A 20,421-nucleotide genomic window follows, 5' to 3' on the forward strand; every position below is an offset into this window, starting at 1 on the left:
GTTGGAAAAATAATTTTCCAAGTTTTTTTGCTATAGGCTAATAAAAGAGGAAACAAGGAAGCTGTATCCTAAATTGTAACTCTGTTCAATGTCATTTGTGGCTTATAGTGGCAAAATTTTTGTCCCTTTACTAAATAATTGTAAAAAAAAAACATATACAAGATCATCAGTATCCTTAAGTAGATATAAAAAAAATGTCAAATGTCAAAATTTTTTGACAGATAGAATTTTTTAAACATTTTTTCATGTTCCTGGTATCTTACCTGGAGAATAGCTTGCATCACTTTGATGAGCCCTACTATCATTACAATTAGTTAGATTATGTGTTGTCACTTGACATTCTTTATTTACCAACACGACCATATAACATTTATAAGTTTTAGAAACTATCCAAAAAAGGATTAATTAGTGTCATTTTTTGGAATTGTCATTATAGCAGTATTATAGTTTTTATATTGCCAAGCCTCGCTTACGTTGACTTAAATGTGTCAGATCAGGATATTTATTATTCAAAATTTATAGTATATTGAATTTAAACATTGTATGATTACGAATAAAATAGTATACGGAGAAAGGTTCATATCAGCTTTGTGTTTTAACTGATCTCGAGCTTCGCTATCGAACAATTAACCAACGCTCGGCTGTAATGAAGCTCTTCCTTACTTGGTTTGTAATATACTATTTTCAATTTTCTAATTGAAATCTAATTTAGTTTTGCAACCGTAAATTTTATTTGTATAAGAGACATTCAGCAAAGTAGCTGACCTGTGGTGGCAGGCAAGAAACTATCCGAATGGGGAAAACATATTTTGACAATATCAGTTTTCCATTTTTGTCAATTTGACAAGTTAATATAAATATGAGTACTTAAAGATTTGTCAACAAGAAATTACCACCTAGGATTTGAATTTTTAGGAAAATTACGTTATTCATGGTGATTGTAACTAGAATTTCCAGAAGTAATTTTGAATGCCTAGGGTTGGTTACCCCTTGTTGTTGACGGTTGACGTTTTCTGTCAACCTGCTGTCAACTATCAAATGAATTATCCATACCAGCTGACAGGTGTATTAACCTAAATTTTGACACTAGTTACGATATCTTTTTCTTGTCACCAGAAACCAACCTAACCAAATTTATGGCAACCTATTCACGAAAATCCCTAAATCCTAGGGAGTAATTTCTTGTTGATACGACAATGCATGCATTTTTGCTTCGTACCTCATTGCAAAAACTATGTGGGAGGGTCTATTCCAAAGCATTACTTTCTAAAATGGAGATTTCAACTTTTGTCATTATTATTTTAAACAAAAAAATACTCCTACAAAACGTTAGGTGACAGATTAAATAAAACTTTTAAGTTGTCACAAAATTCCGTCAAAATCCCGCCAAAAAGTCGCCGCGCCGTTGTCTAAACTACGCGCCAAAATTAGGAAAAGAGACATCTGGCACATCAACTGTAAACTATTCAAATGGAGAAAACATTGATGTTTTAGTACCATCTATTGGCGGCTGCTTTTCTCCTATTTAGATTCATGAAAGCTGCAATAAAATAACCATTACCCACAATTTTTAAGAAACCGTTTCGTGTTATAACGCCTCTCTACATTTTTTTAATTAATTAAAACCCAACTCAAACTGAAAAACGCTGTCACATTATTGATAAATTAAACCCCAAGAAAGTTTCACAAGAATTTAATAAGCTTCAATTTTATTTTTATTTTTATTATGTCAAACTAATCTCTGATTGGATTAATTTGTCTTAAATTAAAATCCACAAGACGTTTAAGACCTTTCTGTTGTGCGCATTTCTTAACAATCAACTTCATAACTCCATTTTCATTATACAACAGGACGACGAAAATTTAACCGAGGACAACTTTATCCAATATTTGAAAATTTTAAAATCTTTTTCTCACAAACAGAGAAAAAATCATCGTTAAACAAAATTGCTTTTTGTGTCTGGAACAGATCATTCTCTATTTCCAGGATCTAAACAGAAGATTGTCTTTTTTATGTTTCGCATTATACGGACCATAAATTAAATACTAACTGAGAGAGTGTGTAAATAAAAAAGCTATTCATCCAATCTTTTTCCAGGCATATGCCCTTAAGAATGTTTTTAAAAAATCCAATATCTTGTCACAACAGGAAAAAAATTAAATTAATAAAGTTTGAACACGTCTTCAATAAATCATAAAAGGAAGTTAACAATGGGGTGCGTATTGTGACTATTTACATTGTCTGATACCTGACTGCTTACCCTTTCCCATCATAATTTCACCGACATTTACTAATTGCCTCAAGGGTTGGTACACCTGCGACAGCACACCATTTCTATACACAAAGCGTGACAGAAAAATAAATTTGCTCCTCGAAATAGAATTGTTTGCAAACTGTTGCAATATTATTTATGAAGGGAAGACTCAACCGATAATTGACTCTAGTGACTATTTTAGGGAAAATTTGGTTGAAGCAGTATCTTTCTAAACTGATAGAAACATCGTAACTCTTCGAGAAAATTCCTGTTCACTTGTGGCAACAGCTGGACTGGGATCAACAAAAAGGATAATAAAGGGCTTGGGACGTGCACTGTACAAATGTTCCAGTCTAGCTAAAAACTATTCAGTTTCTTCAGATGTAATAATGTAATTTTTAGCGTTTTATTGTAATTACTGAAACGGGATTCGGAGTTGCTGAATTGTTCGTATGGTACTGTAAACTCCAGAATTAGTCCTCATTTTGCCCAACTTGTGTGTTTTTTCCTCGTGAAAGAAACCTAATAAACAGTTCATCGGAATTCGGAGCTTTTATTGAACTCGCCACAAAGAGAAAATTTTATTAGAAAATTATGTTTGTGGTACAATTAAGACTGATACAAAAGATACGCTATTTATTACATTTCCACTGAGTTTGTTATTTATTCAAAAATTCTGATATATTTCAGCGACGACTGAATGATTAAATAAATCTCAACGGAGAGTAGTTTTGGTTTAATTTTAGTTTAATTTGTTACACAACCCCAGGACTTGTTTTATTATACGAAATATAAATATTATGTCGTCCTTAAAGTTATGACGCTTGGTTGTAAAATCTCGCTGATAGAAGAATGTTATTAAAGGAGATAAAACCTGTCGTTACAATAAATCCGACTGATATAAATCACAATTTAAGAATTTAAGAGAATTTGGAAACGGATTAGCCATAAATCTAAAAATCATAAAAGTATCCACTCGAGAAAAATTTTAAATTTTAAAAAAATTTTCGTATTCCATAGGTAATAACGAATTGGAAATGTGAGATTTTGAACCATATTATTGTGGCTTTTTACAATTATTGTTCCGTCATTAGCAGGTTTTTATAAAAATCCAGTTTGCCTCAAGTGAGATTTTGTAGGTTTCATTTTCAAATAATCCAGTCAGAGTGTTTGAAGGCTGAAATGACAGGAAATATGCCGTGATTTTTAAAACCTTCTCATCCGTGAAATTTCCGATTAAAAATTAAAAAGTTCGTTTGATTACATTAAAATCTTATCGCCCTTCTCGTTTTTTAGATCCGCATGCACGATTTAAAATAATTGACAAACCTGTGCCCTTATGTTATCTCTACGGCTTTTAAAGGATTTATTACAGTAATGATTGGTCCTCATTTCCATTGATAAAACCGAAGCTGAACGTCTCTAAATTCACGTTGAAAGTGTGTTTGACTGTTAAAACCGGAAATCCGCTTTCTAATCGGAGTCACAAGGATTACCCGATGATGACAAAAAGTTGATTAAAAAAAGGAAGAAGATAAACAGGACAGTATATTGGAAATTGTGGAATAAAAAAGCTACGAATGGAAACGTTGATGGAGGTTTCTTTCTGTGAACTTCTCCCTGTGTTATCTCACCTAAATCTGAAACAACAGCGAAATTAAAATTGGGATCAGTTTTTTGCGACATTTATTTTTATGCAGGAAAAAATGAGTGTCAACTGTCGTAAAGATGTCTACCGCAGATGTATAAAAATGCAAACTAATAAATAAATTCACAAAAGCTCCTCTTCCAAAAAACTATGACTGTTGGATCGGTTGAATTCCTGCTGCATATAGGAAATAAAAACGCAGACATGACGGACGTATTATTTACATTGCTGAGCACCGCAGAATAGACGGCTCCTCAAAGCGGAACTGTTTATTCTGAATTGAATATGATTCTTCATGGATAAAAATGTGCAGAAAAGTTCTGCACATATTTTATAAAACAAAATAAGTTAGTATGCAAAATTCATATTGTTAGTCTTTACTCTAATCCAAAATTGCAAACTCTTGTGTTTTATTATAGTTTAAAACAACACAAAGAACCGGAAATTGCTGTTTACTTAGCACTAAATTTCACAAAAAGGGATGCAGTAGTAGAATTAAAGCAAGGATTTTGTGCAATAAGCGCAGGAAGTGTAACGGGAAAATTAATATTTTCAATGAAAAGGAAGGACGCCTGAATCGTACTGTATACTCGTAATGTATGTATTACCTACCAAAGCCGGATAAGTAGATATTACTAGAATATTACTACATTTTTTTCAAGAAAATTAAATTAAAATAACAACTTTAAGTAATTGCCATGAACTTTGACATTTTTTTGTTATACAAAAAGAATATTGTCAAAAGATTTTTTTATATTCATGTATTCAAAAAACTCACAAAAGTCAAATGTTGTTTACGCATCTTTAGATTCTCGCATAAAGTTAGGAAATGAATGGTTATGATCAATAATGAGTAAAAATATGAAAAAAGAACGTTTTAATTTTTGTCGAACGTCAATAAAAAATACCACTTAACTTCACCCGAACTAAAGAAAATCGATATAATTAGCGTGACTTCAAATGTAGCGTCGGTATTGATGTCATAAGTCAAATTATCAAAAATTTTAAAGTGTGGTATGTAGTGTTTTTAACACGTAGGAATATCTCAGTGGCTGAGAAACTTTTATTTAATTTTTTTTACAACTAGTTATTAATTGGCATAACCTATCATTCCCTAAGATTATGCGTGTAAGTTAAGAATCGCCCTGTATAAAAATTATCGTGTTTGTAACAAAATTCAGCAACAGGTGTTTATATTTTAGGAATACTGGTAATAACTCAAATAGTATGGTATTTGATTTAATTTTGTTATTTAACACTTAAAACATAAACCCAAAATGTTTCATCACGTATTTTCATCAAGTCATTGTTGCCAACAGAAATAGTTCGTTTCTTAGTAACGCTAACCCGGCAAATTCAAACTTCAATTTTTCGAGGGCTGTTTTCGCCCAAATAGAGTTAATTGGAAAATCGATAAAAATGTTAATAAGATAACCCTTTTCGAGAACTACAAGCTCCATCAATCAAATTTGGATTTCTGTTACTCCTGCAGCCGGAAAAAAATAAAAACTAATTTCCCATGTTAATTTCCTGTATCGTCAATGTGTGAAATAAATAAGCACTCCACGCACTGTTGTTAATTTTGCTCTTTTAACACAAAAAGACTACCTACCTTATTTGCACATTGATTTCACATACAGGTTGTATCAGAACTCACACCCCAGAGAAAAATTTCAAGGAAGATAAGATACCAGGAACATGGAAAAAATGTTTAAAAAATTGTATCTGTCAAAAAAAATTGCCATTTATTTTTTGACATTTGACATTTCTTTATGTCTATTTAATGAGACTGATGATCTTGTATATGTTTTTTTTACAATTATTTAGTAAAGGCACAAAAATTTTGCCAATAAAAGCCACAAATAACATTGAACAGTTACAAATTAGGATACAGCTTCCTTGTTTCCTCTTCTAATAACCTGTAACAAAAAAAATATTTTTCCAACAGAAATAAATAAAGTCAAAGTCCAAAATTTAAACTCTCATAACTTCGAAATTTTTAAAGATAATTTTTTTTAACTTTTTTTCCATGTTTCTGGTATCTTACCTTATATGGCATTTTTCTCTGGGGCGCGAATTCTAGCGCACCTGTGTAATTGTTAAAAACCACATTTTTTTGTAATTTCCTAATTAGAGTATGTTGTCCTTAAACAGTTTGTTTACATTTTTCTTTTTTCATCTTTGTAATTTATTTTTGTCTTATTGAAACATTTATTTATTCTAATAATCACTAAAAAGAATACTCTAAAGACTATTACCTACTTAGAATTGAGTTGGTTCTTACCCACAGGTAAGCTAGACCTGATAAAAACTTTAGCTGATGTTTTTCTTTTACTTCAATAAAATAAACACAAAGTACAATAGTAGATTACATACTGAGGTGGAAAGCGCTTCAATACCAATGCGAAATTTGATGACCTAGGCGCGAAGCAATATGCCGAGATACGATGTGTGTATACTATTTTATTCATTTATCCTCCTTAAAGAGCAGAAAGGCAATATAAAAATTTATCAAATTTTGAAAAATATGACAGTTTAGGTTGAGAAGCGTTCACTTCCTTATCAGTTTTTGGGTATATTTCCCAACCTGAACCTTATATTTCATATCAATTGTTAAATGAAGTTGAAATGCCATACTTTTAAACTTTTCACATGCAAGGTAATTTTCATTATTACTGTATGATTGTGAATAAAATTTATACAGTTATTAAAAAGTATTTATTACTATTTTCCATTGTTTGTCCTATTTTTAAAAACATAAAAATCTTTCAGGCTATCGTTTAACAGGTTATCGTTTTAAAATTCACTTTTGTGAATTCAGACAAAGTTAATATTGAGTCCCTCTGTATATTACAACAACTAACAGATAGTAATCTATCTTATCATTTTCAAATCGTAATTAGAGCCATTAGTTGGCAATTTGGCATACGAATGTTTGCCAGCTTGTTAGCAATATTTGCGGACTTCTTAAAAGGTGACATAAGTGAAAAAGCACCTTAATGTTCGATTAAAAAAGTCGAGTTATCAGATGACAACGCAAACAAAAAAATCGACTTTTCCGTGAAAATAAAGCACAAGCAATTAATTCATCGAGAGTAAAATTTATCACCCGACTAGTCTTTCGGATATCTCGATCAATTCTGACACGTTAAAAATTGATGAAACAATACAGTTAATCGTTAAACCGGTGGAAATCAGCAATTCAATTTCCGATAAGTCTGAAACGCGATGAATTTATTAGTTCCAAGGTCCGAGTTTCACGTTGAAATTAAGTTAAATATCGTGGCTCGTTTGATTGTCAGAGTCGAGCTTGTGTATCCAACGACAAAGACACTTAACCTTAACCAGAAATTCAAAAGCTTGTGCCATGAAGAAGTAATTCAATAGAAGAGACATTGGAATTGAGAGAAGAACACTTCTGGGCTTGTCAATTCCAACAGTCTGCAGTGCATTGTGCAGCATCCACTTGCTTCGAAACGACGATAATAGCAAACTTTCGCAATTATCGGAAAAGTCCACGCTCAAAAACTTTACATCCCGAGGGATAATTTTGTTTTGCGAAAGCAGATGTTAAATAAATATGACTTTATCTTAGCAAAGCAGGCGATACGACCAGCTGGAATTGTCATTATACCACTTACAAAGGACAATGAGACGACATATTACTACCACTCCATTGCTTTAAATTATTATTTTGCTCAAAACAAGAGACAAAAATTAAATTTTAAGGAAAAACAAAAAAGACAAAGCTCTAATACATGAGACAATTTTTAATTTTACTTCGCTTTGTTTATTTGCCTTTCTGCTGACTCTTTTAATTAATTTGCTACCAATTAAGTGATAAGTTTACTTCTGGCTGGAAAATTTTTAAGTTTAGAGATAGAAAAAAACAAATAACAAACTCCTTCAACCGAATTTAAGAATCGATAATCGAATTTCCTTTCAGATACTTTTATAAAATAATTTGCTTCAGTAGAAAAATGCTAATAAATATAATACTCGTAATAATATTTTTCCAATAACTGCACACAAAATGTTAAGAGATAATTGTGCGAAAATATGGGTAATAAGCAGTATAGGTATATAGCGACACTCAAATATCTTCCAAAACTTAAGTCAGCACCTCTATAGCTGTGATTTATCATCATTGTTGAAAGTGCATTTCGATGCACTTGTCTGTTTCATTTTTCACGGTTGAAATCTACGAATATTTCATTTTCATGGGACCCAATGACGGAGTATATTTTACAACAAAAAAAGCGAATTGAGGTATTTTCACTGTTCATTGTGATGTGGAATTGTAGTTAGAATTGACATGTTGGCAGATTTGTCTGATGAATTATAACATTCAATGAAAATAACATGATAATGGAAAAGCGCTAGTGTCTAAATGAATTTGGTAATTATTCGAGAGAAATTGAGCGGAAAGCTGTTTTTATTAATACAGGGTGCGCCAGAACTCGCGCCCTAGATAAAAATGTAAGGTAAGATACCAGGAACATGTAAAAAATGTTAAAAAAATTCTATCTATAAAAATTACGAAGTTATGAGAGTTTAAATTTTGCACTTTGACTCTATTTATTTCTATCTTCTATTAGAAGAGGATACAAGGAAGTTCTAACTCTGTTTAATGTTATTTGTGGCTTTTATTGGCAAGATTTTTGTACTTTTACTAAATAATTGTAAAAAAACATAACAACATCATCAGTATCATTAAATAGATATAAAAAATGTCAAATGTCAAAAAAATAAATGTCAAATTTTTTGAACATTTTTTTCATGTTCCTGGTATCCTAACTTACATGAAATTTTTCTCTGGGGTGCGAGTTCTGGCGCACCCTGTATACTCTTACATACTCTTATATAGAATTATTAATGATAAACATGTGATGAAACGGTGTTTTGTGAGTAAATAAACAAATTTATGAATATAGTAGATCATTATTACATTACATTGTTTATTTTTCTCGTTTATTATACATTTATTTGCGTTTCAACAATTGTTATTTCCCTCCAAATACATCTAAAAGTTCAATTACTAAAACACTTTTTCAGTTGAACACATTCAGATGCTATAATTTTCATTTCACTCTTTTGAAGAAAAATATTTATCACTGATTCCTTTTGAAAAGCAATACGCGGCTATTAGTGTGACGTCAGCAAGGTACGTGACTGTACCTTTGAAGCTAAACAAATAAAAGTTTATATCTTGAATCCTGGACGTGTAGAGAGATTGTTTCTAAGGAAATAGTTGCTATGATAAATGTGTGTCGTTTCGTAATGGTTTCAACAATTGTAGTCAACATTTCTGTAATTTAATCTGTTCTAACGTCACTTTTTGTGTACGTCAAAAATATGTGTACAGCATTGCCAGAATGTTGCAAACGACAGGAGTGGATAGGTCGTACCAAAACAATTATTAGTATTTGGCTGAGAATATAAATTATTATTTGTTACAAGTAAATATAATTATCTAGTAAAAAAAATCTAGTATCAATTTGGTACTCTAGTATCACAACTGGCAACACTGTATGTTTAGCTGCAGTACAGTCGCGTCTGTGACGTCACGTCTAATAGCCCGTATATTTATTTTGCTTTGCTAATTGGAAAATAATTAAAAAATTCAATTATTGTCCACTAGTTTTCATTCAATTCATACATGTTTGTAATTTGAAATAGTAATTAGTAGATTACCTATTAAGGTGGAAAGTGCTTTATTACCAAGGCGAAATTTGATGACCAAGGCGCCAAGCAATAACCCTAAGTACGATGAAGCAACGACCATCAAGGTTTATATACTACTTTATCCACAATCGTCTCGTTTAAAGAACAGAAAGCCAATAAGGAATTTATCAAATTCTGAAAAACATGACATATACATTTCAGGTTGGAAAGTAGTTACTTCCTTATCAGTCTTCTGGTTGGGAAGTGGCTATTTCTCAACCTGAACTGAATATATTGAATATGAATAGTTCATATCAATTGTTAGAACAAGTTGAAATATCATTTTTTCCAACTTTTCACATGCGAGATAATTTGATCATTACTTTATCATAATAAAATAATAAAAAAAAACTTGTAACCTAGAAAATATTTTTGAAAACCTTTTTTTTTTTTTCAATTTTTCAATTATAAACGTAAAAAACGTACTTTTTAGTTTATCAAGTTTTTTAAAATTTCTGTTTGTTTTCAAACACTTCTTTTAAGTAAGGGTTGAAAGTTAAAAAAGGAAAATACAGAACTACCAATTTTTTATTAAATTTCTTTGAAATAGATGATTTATGTTTTGCACACATAATTTCTATGGATAATAAACTTTGATAACTTTAAGTAAGGCCATAAATACATCGATAGGGTATATTCCCGTTCCATTTTAACTTTTAACACATTTTTAATGCATACGAGATTTAATGCAAGCTAACAGACGGCTTGCCATAAAATTGTTTTTAACGCCACTAAAAAGTATGTTTTTTATGTTTATTATAGCGATCGTGTATGTGCTCACTGAAATGTGCCTGCTGTTCACTTTTTAACTTAATAAAACATCGACGTACATTCAATTTCTATTATCAAAACGTTTCGTTTATGTCCCAACCTTTTAACAGTATATCAGTCGTAGAGTTTATATGGTTGTCGGTTTGGTATTTAGCAGACCCGTCCGCGCTTTGTTTTAGTCAATCTATTAACTCCTTCACTGTGATAAGATTAGATCAGACCGGAATTTGCCGGACAAGACGTGCACATTCATTACAAAAGCCCGCAGTTTTTGGACAAGAAATTTGTATTTATTTTGTAATTAATTTCCAAAACCCGTGTCAAAATGAAACTGTTTAAAACATGCTTTGAGCAAATAAATTTAGAGTAAACAAAGTTTGTGGAAAGGACACTGATTGCCATTTATATTGCAATGTTTTTAGCTGACATATTTAATTAAAGAATATTTTTCCTCTTGTTTCAAACCAGAACCATTAGCCGCGATGTTGCGAGTTTCACAAATATACATTTATTCTTTTCAACTTTGTTTATTTTTTCACTTAGGTTTGTATACCGAAATTTTCAACAACTACTTTTAACTTGTTTTAGAATATAATATACAATAGTGTGGACCAAACTGAAGTAACGAATTGCGAGATAAATATACTGAGTGTTTCAACAACCTGCAACAGGAATAAGTGTAATTTGTTCCAGAAATTTACATGCGAGTAAGTAATTGTAATGTACATACAGAATGTCACACTTAAAAAAGGTAAGGTTAAGATACTCCGTAAAAGAAACTATTTAAGAATAATATAATCCATAAAATGACAATAAAATCTGACAAATATTACTCAGAATTAAATAAATTTTAAAAAGACCAATCGCCATTTTCAGTTTTTTTGTGATACATACCTATTAGTTGCGCCAGTTTTAAAAAAATATAACTCAATATGACTATAATTTTAAATGTGTAAATGATTAATTAATAATGTGTGAAAGCTCCAACAAAAGGTTTGCCTCTTTTGTATCGATAAAAATGAACTTGAGGATTTTAATGTTAGAGCATTAAAAGTCGATGAACGGAGAGATTGGCCTTTTCCAGGCTCAGGACCAAAAATATAGATGCAAAAAATTCCATTTTAGGATACTGAGTTGATAACTAGCCTTTACAAAGTTAGAAACAAGTCCGGTAAATGTTATCTATCGGACTCCTTTGTAACTATGTAAACGTTAATAAAATTTTTGTTTTCATAATTGTTTGTTTAACTGGAAAGTGATTGTTGTAAAAAATCTTACACAACATACGACCGGTAGCATTTTTATAATAATGTTTAGTGAAGAAAAAGTAGAGCATTTCATTTGGAAAAATGGAATTAATTATTTGAATTTCCCCAAACGTAACGTTAAATGAAAAATCAAACTTTTCTTTTTAAGATTCTTAAATACAAAGTCATCATAGTTAAAAATTGCAAATTTATTGATTTTTTAAGAATAAGGTTCAAATATAAAAAATTAAAGAAAGTTAAGTTAAGTTTTTTTTTTAACTCTCAAAAACGACTACTCTAGGTATATGAAAAGTCGATAATAACTAACATAACTCTGAGACTCCAAAAACGTAGTTCCGGTATAACCGAAAGTGCCGCCATCTTGAAAATGTTTTTAATGTGCAAGACCTAACCAATTATAGGTATCACATTCAAAACTACCTATATACCCTTTTTCATATTAATGTGCATCAAGTACGTTGTAGAAGTCTAAATGCATCATTAATTTAAAGGCTGATTTACACAAAATGTGTCAATCTGAACAAATTTAATCACATCAAATAATGACAAAAATTGCTACCCTATGTTAATTGTGTTGTTAATTTTAATTATTTTTTGCTACTTGGGGTTCACATTTATTTAAAAAAATATTTTTAGGGAAGATTGAAGTTAGGATTGTTTGAATGTTTGCATGGGTGCCACCTTAAAATGATCCCTTTCAGCGACTACTTTGATGCACATTAATTTGAAAACAAGTATATTCTTAATGTGGGGTGTAGCCGGAACATCCCTGCATACATACCGTAAAATTTATTTTTCAACAAAACCTTCCTCAGGTATGTAAACAAAATAGAACGCTTTTATTATTAGTCGCAAAATCGGGCATTCGATTTTATTTTGTGGTCGCAAAATTACATAAATGGAACATTAGCAAACATGCAACAAGAACCCATAATTGGCTTATAATTTCATAAATTTGAATTTGTAACGGAAATTTTGCCGAGGTAAATAACAGAACGACCATAATTCTGTCATTACCGACCTAAATATTCGGCTAATACTTGTGGAAACCAAAATGTACTCCCTGTAATTTATTCTTGATGATAATTTGTGGATATGTGAGCGCGTGTATCTAGGAATTCCTTTGTCCTATTGTCTCTTTTCAACACACAATGCTTTAAAAACTCGGGCAAAAGAGAAAGAATAAAGTAAAAAAAGCTTCAATATAATAAAACTAGTTCTTTTTGGGCATTTTTTGTTCACGTAAAGCTTAATTATTTAACAAACAAAACTGAACCGAGTCGAATGGAACTTGGGTTAAAGCTCGATTCAAAGAGCTTTTGCGATTGCCTCGAGTTAATGGAGAAACTCTCAAAGATCACCTGGATTGCGAAGTCGAACTGTGTATTTCTATTTGCTTGGTCGCTAAACAATAATTTCATGTACATTTCACTGCTTAATAACTTGTTAGTAAACCTATCGTAAGCTTTAACGGCATGTTTAATATCTGTTCTAAGTTTCTCGAGCACTCAACACTGATGCTTGTGAGAAAAGTAAAGTCATGTTCAAGTTTAGTGATGTCTTCTTATAATAACAAAGTTTGTCTAAAACACTGAGTAAGAGAGGTCTGTTAAATTTTTTCACCCTTTTTTAATAGGAACACAACCCAAGATAAAGAAAAAAACAATCTTGATCAAAATTTTACTTGAAGTAAAAAATGTTTAATAGATCTAGAGATGAGCTTTACGCAATCTTATCCTATACAGAAAACTTTTATAATTTATAAGAAATAAATTCATTCAAGTGATCATTTTATCCATTTACAAAATGAAGAGTTTGGATGAACTAAAACAAATTATAACTGTATTTTCCCAACCCTTCTTTTAACTGCAGACAAGCTTTGACTACGGCTTAAAATATCCTTTCTGTATTTGACGCATCTATAGAAATATTAATGAGAAAAAACTTCCTGTTTTCCACAGAATTTATGAAACTAGATTAAAAAATTACGTTGAATCTAAACTTCGTACTTAATTTTAACTTATTTCTTAACAATACCAGTTTTTCAACAGTACTTACATTATTATATTCGTCGTTGAGAAACATTTCGGGCATATGACAATCTGAAACAAAAAATAGACAGTTTTTAAAATTTCATTGAAATTCTTGTAAGATTAAAGACAGTAATGGAATTCCTACTTTTTATGTCTTCCTCAATATTTTCTAATTTATTAATATTATTCATCGTTGCGACTTCACCAAATATAAATTCCGGCATAATAACTAAAATGCTCAAATTCCAGGAATGTTTGCTAATTTGTATTTGAATATAATATTTCAAGGCGCTTGTCAAATATCGACCTAATGTTAGCGTTTAAAAATTACAAAAAATGTCTTAAATTAAGAAAACAAATAAATATAATCACTAATGCGTTAGAAGCAGAACGTAGATTACTATCGAACATCTTTTGCTGAAAGTTAATAAGTAACAATGATTAAATATTAAACAATTCGCTAATGGAAATTTTCAGAAACTGCCACAAGTGAATATAAGTATTTCAAAAGTTTTTCTCTTCTTGTTATTTTTTTATTAGGTTTAATCCTGACAAAATACAAATTTAAGATCGATTAGAGTAATAACAAAATTAACGATAAGCTCTTGATATTCAAAATTCAAATTCGGAATTGTTGGTTGAAGAGGATTAGAACCTTGCAGAGCCTCCAAGACATGTTATTAGAATGTGAACAATGACAAACGTGAATTATTGAAAGGAAACAAGAAATAAATAAAGGAAATGCCAATTCTTATTTGATTATCGCTGAATGACAAGCAATATCTATGTAATATCTTTCTTTGAGCTCCCAAAATTTGCAATAAAATTCAGCCCCAGTATCCCCTGGCAGAGTTTTAGTAATGATCAAGTTTGCTTACGTTTACGTGAGGCTTTGTCGAGCTGCATCGTGTTTTATTAAGAATGTTGATGAAGTGGTTTCTACGTGTTGAATTAAAGATGAGTTATTGATATCAAAGAGGGTTGAAAAATGTCTAGAACAGACCCCGAGAGATAACGGCTAGCATCTCTTAAATTTTACACGATTGTAAGAATAAAGAGAAGAAATTTATCACGCTGAAATACACATTCGCATTACTGAATTATTTGCACACATTAGCGATTTTTAAAAAGCCCAGTCGAATAATCCGCCAGACGCCGTGGTGTGTTTTTAACTGTAGTGTTTTACAAAAATGAAAAGTGGAAAATAGCATTTTTAAAACATTTTACCAAAGTACCTGACTGAGTATCATACATTATGATACAAGTTATTCATATTACACGTACGAGCGGTAGCACCATTACGATTATGGGCGTCAAGGGGCAGGCGGAATAGTGTTGAAAACAAAAACAAGAAGGAAGCAGAAAAATGAAAGATAGAAACATTTAGGAACAAAATCAACCAAGGGGACCAGGTATGAAAAATTATGTAATACATGAGAGAAGAACTCTAGCAAAATATCGAAACTGTCCAACTCCAAACTTCTCCAAAAAATAGCCAAGAAAACGTTGAAAGATTTAAAACGATGTTGCCTTAAGACCATCACCGTCTTGATAGAATAATTTTTTTCTCACCTGTCTGTCTCACATTTTTTAAATTCATCTGATTTCCGTTGGCGCTTTAATATGAAGAAATTTTTTGACACATCCAGTTCTTAAGCTTAAAGTGTTTAACTTCATAATATCATTTTTTCTTGTTTTGTTGTACTCTTTCTTTTTATAGTTTTTATTAGTGAAGTTATTTTTTCCTAATAATTAATAATAATTAGGTTTTTCAATAGCAACTCCCGTAACTAAGGAAAAATTCGGAATCACTGCTCTAGTACATTTAAAATTTACAAAAGCAAGACAATTTGTATTTTCATTCGATGGGTTGTCAAACTTGTTTAGCAATCATTCAATTACAATATTTTTTCTGCCGATTTATGCAGGATATTCCGACACTTTAGAAATATTGGGAGTTCTTATAATGATATACAGGATGTTCGTTTTTCGAGCTCCACCATGGGGATCTCAGTTATGATAAGAGATACGAGATCGGTTAAGTTAGAGCAAAATTACGCATTTTAATGCTGAACAATAATCTAAAAAAAAATTAATGTGTCATTTTTAGTTTTTGAATTTGTAATTTTCGTTTTTATTTTTTCAAGCGAAAACTAAAAGAACTAGATATTTTTAACCAAGACGTTCTTAAGGCACTTTTTTACAAGGAATCTGAATCTGTCATCGTATTTTACAAGGCGCTCTCGACATCAGAGTTACAACTTACAACATTCAACTTTGAATTTTCTTATGAACGCCATATTTGATTTCTGTATTTTTGTTGATGTCTCACTCGATGTGCTTATCAAAATTAAGAAAAAGCATTTTTGCGAAGAGTGCTTTGGTAAAAACACTAACAATAAAATATCATTCTGAGAAAAAAAAATAAAATATTTTTTTCTATCTTCATTCGTTACATCTTAGCAAATAGTAACAATGAATTTTGTACAAGTTTGTAGTGAAAAATTAAAAACGTGGACAATATACAGGTGCGTCAAAACTCGCGCCTCAGAGAAAAATGTCAAATACCGGGGGCAATAGGTCGCCAAAAAGTGCAGCCGAAGAAGTAATTTTTGCTTGCATAAGAAAGACTCTTAAATCCACCAATCCCAGAAGGGCAACTCAAGGTGTGGTTGAAAAATTATATCCGTTGCTAGGTTACGAAAATAATACCAATTTGCCCAGAATTTAAAAAAATAGCTAGTCTACTGTAATTTTGCGTTTGACATTTATTAATTTTCATGATGATGTGGAAATTTCTGATGAACCGACTTCTCTAAAACTTCTTCACAGGTATTGTTCCTTCTCAACTTTTTCTTCGATCTGATACAGGTTAACAAACCGATAATAGTATATTAAAGTACAAGTTGCAGAAGGTATCTATTCAAGCACAAATTTGAAATTCAGAAACGAGCCGCGAAGCGGCGAGTTGAGGAACAAATGAGTGCTTGAAGAACCTTCTGCAACAAGTGCTTTATACTACTTTTTCTATTTTGCCGTTTTATTTTATTTTATAAATTAAAAAACGAAAATTTTAATTTTTTTTCTAGAGAATTTTGCGACGGTTGGCGACATTTAGGTATGAGGAATAATTTTGCGAATAGGCGGCAGTAAGAATAAAAATAATTCTTATTTTCACATTTGAAAATGAATTGTGAAGAAAGTCCAACACTAAAATTAAATTAACGCCAACGACTTATTCCAGCACTCAAATGACGTCATTTGGGTGCTGGAATAGACTTATTCTAACACCGAAATAGAAAATTGAATTTTAGAGCTTGAAAACTATTGCATTATCCTTTTGAAACAAAGAAGCAAGTGAGAGTGAGAGACCAGAAAAACATGAAGAAGTACGCAAGTTTCTTTATCTACGTTAATGCAAAATGAACAGAAAGATGTACTTTTTATAAGAAATTGTGTTTAAATAAAACAGATTACTAATTTTAATATTAAAATTGTAGTTTTACTCTCGTATTTAGGCATTTTTGCCCAGGAGAGAAATTCTAACCTCAAAATTTATTGTTGCTTTCATCCACTCACATGAGCTTACTATAACCCCTTGGCTGCTTTTTCATTAAAAAATCCAGAAGAATGTTGCGATGTTTGTATTAGTACGAAAAATTAGCATTTTTGCTGCCAGAAAGTAAAATCCAAATGTTTTAATTCCGAGGGCATTTCAGCAACGCTTTTCGGTGAATTTGTGGGCTGGTCTGCTGGGGAATCATGTGGTCTGTCAATAATATCAACTAATTTCAACATAACGTGACTCCCTTTCTAAAAAGTACATTTTTCTGTTACTTTTGCATTAAAGTAAATAAAGAAACTTGCGTACTTCTTCATGTTTTTCTGGTCTCTCACTCTCACTTGCTTCTTTGTTTCATAAGGATAATGCAAGCTCTACAATTCAAACATTGGCTTGTTAATCTGTATCAGATCGAAGAAAAAGTTGAGAAGGAACAACACCTGTGAAGAAGTTGTAGAGAAGTCGGTTCATCAGGAATTTCTAGAATGTTTCAAAATAATTTTTCATAATTGTTAATAATAATTAAGGAGATTCCGTCTCATTATACTCGTGTACAACCTCTTCAGCGACAAAAATACTGGAAACTAGCAGGTTATGTCATCCACATCACGAAAATTAATAAATATCAAAAATTCCAGTAGACCAGCTATTTATTGAAAATTCTGGGCAAATTGGTATTATTTTCGTAACCTAGCAACGGATATAATTTTTCAATCACACCTTGAGGTGCCCTTCTGGGATTGGTGGATTTAAGAGTCTAATAACTTTCTTATGCAAGCAAAAATTACTTCTTCGGCTGCACTTTTTGGCGACCTATTGCCGCCCGCATTTGACATTTTTCTCTGGGGCGCGAGTTCTGGCGCATCCTGTATGTCATTGTCAGAACTCGCCATAGTTCTAATGTGGGATTCAGCAAACACACCCTGTATTGTATTTACGGACTCAATGCAGATGCAGTTAATCTCTTACAGTCCAAATTAATTGATTTTATGTGGCGAAACTGAACGTTTATTTTGCCAAACGCAGTGAGGTAAATAATTCAGCTGAGCCAGATAACTTCATGCGTAGTATCGGAATTTGTGTTGAGATTTTTGAAAGTGTTGCGCAGTTAATAGTGTAAAATGTCTTTTGCTGATAATCTACAAAGTACCTCTCCAAAAATTCCTAAAGCAGCAAAAGAGACAAGAAAGAGACAACATTGGTATAGTAAAAACGTTTACGCGAAAAAACAAAGTTTTTTTACTCCATATTTGAAAGGTAAATCTTTTACTTGTGTTGTTTAGTAATAAAAGAGTCACTTTTGTGACTTTTAAGGATTAAAATATTTTATTCACAATCATAAAGTAATCAAATTACCTTGCATGTGAAAAGTTGAAAAGTAGGTCATTTAAACTTTATTTAACAATTAATATTAAATATCAGGTTCAGGTTGGGAAGTTGTCACTTCTTGATCAGTTAGTATGTAATATGACAGTTCAGACTGGGAAAAGGTTACTTCCCAACCCCAAAAACTGATAAATTTTTAATTGGTTTTCTGTTCTTGAAAAAAGATGATTGCGAATAAAACAGTATACAAACCTTTTAGTGGTCGTTTCTTCATCGTACCTCGGCTTGTTACTAACCGCGGCGTTTCGCGCCTAGGTCATGAAGCTTCTCGCACATACTGATGTAATCTACTATTTCCACTTGTTTCTATTAATAATGAACAATACATTTTTTACCAAATAGAGGTTTGTGTTAATTAATACAAGCAAAAGAGATTTCAAACTAGGTAAATATCATTGGCTTTAAAATCTTGGTTTGTGATTTGTGTTCGTGTAAGGTCCCACTTTAAGGCTTTCGTCTGAGTGAGATTAGGTTAACACTTGTGCAACTTAATTCCGGTAATGGTAATAGCTTTATTAAATTAACAGGGCAATATTTCTATCGTAGCCGAATCGTGAGCGAATTAAAAGTAAATAAGGGTTTCCTCGGGAACATCCCAATCGATTTAAGGATGGTTTATGTTAGTGGTCGTGCCAAAACAGTGCAACAAGCACTCGTATATGTAGGAGACATTTACGATCAATTCGAGGCTTGAATTATCGAGGCATTGTTAAATTTCAATAGTTTACGTTAGATGGTGTCATACATGAGCGGGGCGCAGAATGCGTGAAATACGTCGTATTGTTCTTTGATTAATTGGAAATTGTTTCGTGTCATTAAGTTTATCACTTTTTGAGGTATTGTTTCAATATGTTGAGCTGTCACCGAACTGATTCATTGCGGCGGCGTTCGCCACTTCGATTTCTCTAAGCTAAAATTTCACTGTGTCGGCAGGAATCTTACTTGAGATTTCGAGAATCGAATCAAATGCGAACGAGATATCCGGACGTTCTCTCGAGGTCGCACATTCTTCAAACTTCAATAAGTCATCTTTAATTCAACACGTACCAAACACTTCATCGACATCCTTTCGGAAAGTATAAAAAATACCGCTCTTAATTTTTCAGAGAAAATGCGCAGTATTACATTTCAAAAAATTGTGATTATTTAAAAATGCATATACTCGTAGTTAACAATTTGTACAATTTAACGTAATAAGCCGCATCAAGTAACAGAGAAAACTTTATGTACGAGTTTATGCATTTTATCAATAATCAAAATGTAATTTTTACTTTTTGTATTAATAGTTATTAAAGTTTATAGGACAATTTAAGTAAATTCAAGCATTTATTTATTTTTTCAAATAAAAAATATTGATTTGAAACAACCAATCAAATTCCAAAAAACCATTTGGTCATACCTAAACATAAATTTGCAAAAGTAACCATTAAAAAAAAACGTTAAATTTTGACCCTAAATTTGTATAACAAACTAAACAATTATGTTTGTACCTGCTCTATGAAATAACAACTGTTTCGTTCTACTTTCTAGGTGCCTAACTTACCTATAAAACAAGGTACACAAATCGTTGCTTGTTTTAAGTAGAATCTAATGAAAATTTCACTTTTTTGACAAAATTTTCTAACAATTACTCAAACTGAAATTTTCGCAGCTTGGTGACATACTATACGATATGCTGTAGCACACTAGTGCAAAACACTGTTTTTTTGAATATATACCGTGCGGAGACACACTGTATATTTAAAAAAAAAACAATGTGTCCCCGGATAAGTGA

General features: G+C 31.4%; 1 protein-coding gene across 2 annotated transcripts in view; it reads right to left on the bottom strand.

Annotated features, from left to right (window-relative positions):
• The window catches only part of LOC123008869 (5-hydroxytryptamine receptor-like), a 145,106-nt gene that overhangs the window by 38,223 nt on the left and 86,462 nt on the right, over positions 1 to 20,421 (bottom strand). For both annotated transcript variants that reach the window (XM_044404902.1, XM_044404911.1), the window contains exon 2: positions 13,725 to 13,768. The gene's annotated coding sequence lies outside the window, so the exon portion shown is untranslated. The remainder of the gene's footprint in view (positions 1 to 13,724; positions 13,769 to 20,421) is intronic.

This window comes from Tribolium madens, unplaced genomic scaffold, assembly GCF_015345945.1.
Source record: "Tribolium madens isolate multiple individuals breed KSU strain unplaced genomic scaffold, Tmad_KSU_1.1 Scaffold_19;HRSCAF=116;Tcas5.2_LG9, whole genome shotgun sequence".
NCBI lineage: Eukaryota > Metazoa > Arthropoda > Insecta > Coleoptera > Tenebrionidae > Tribolium > Tribolium madens.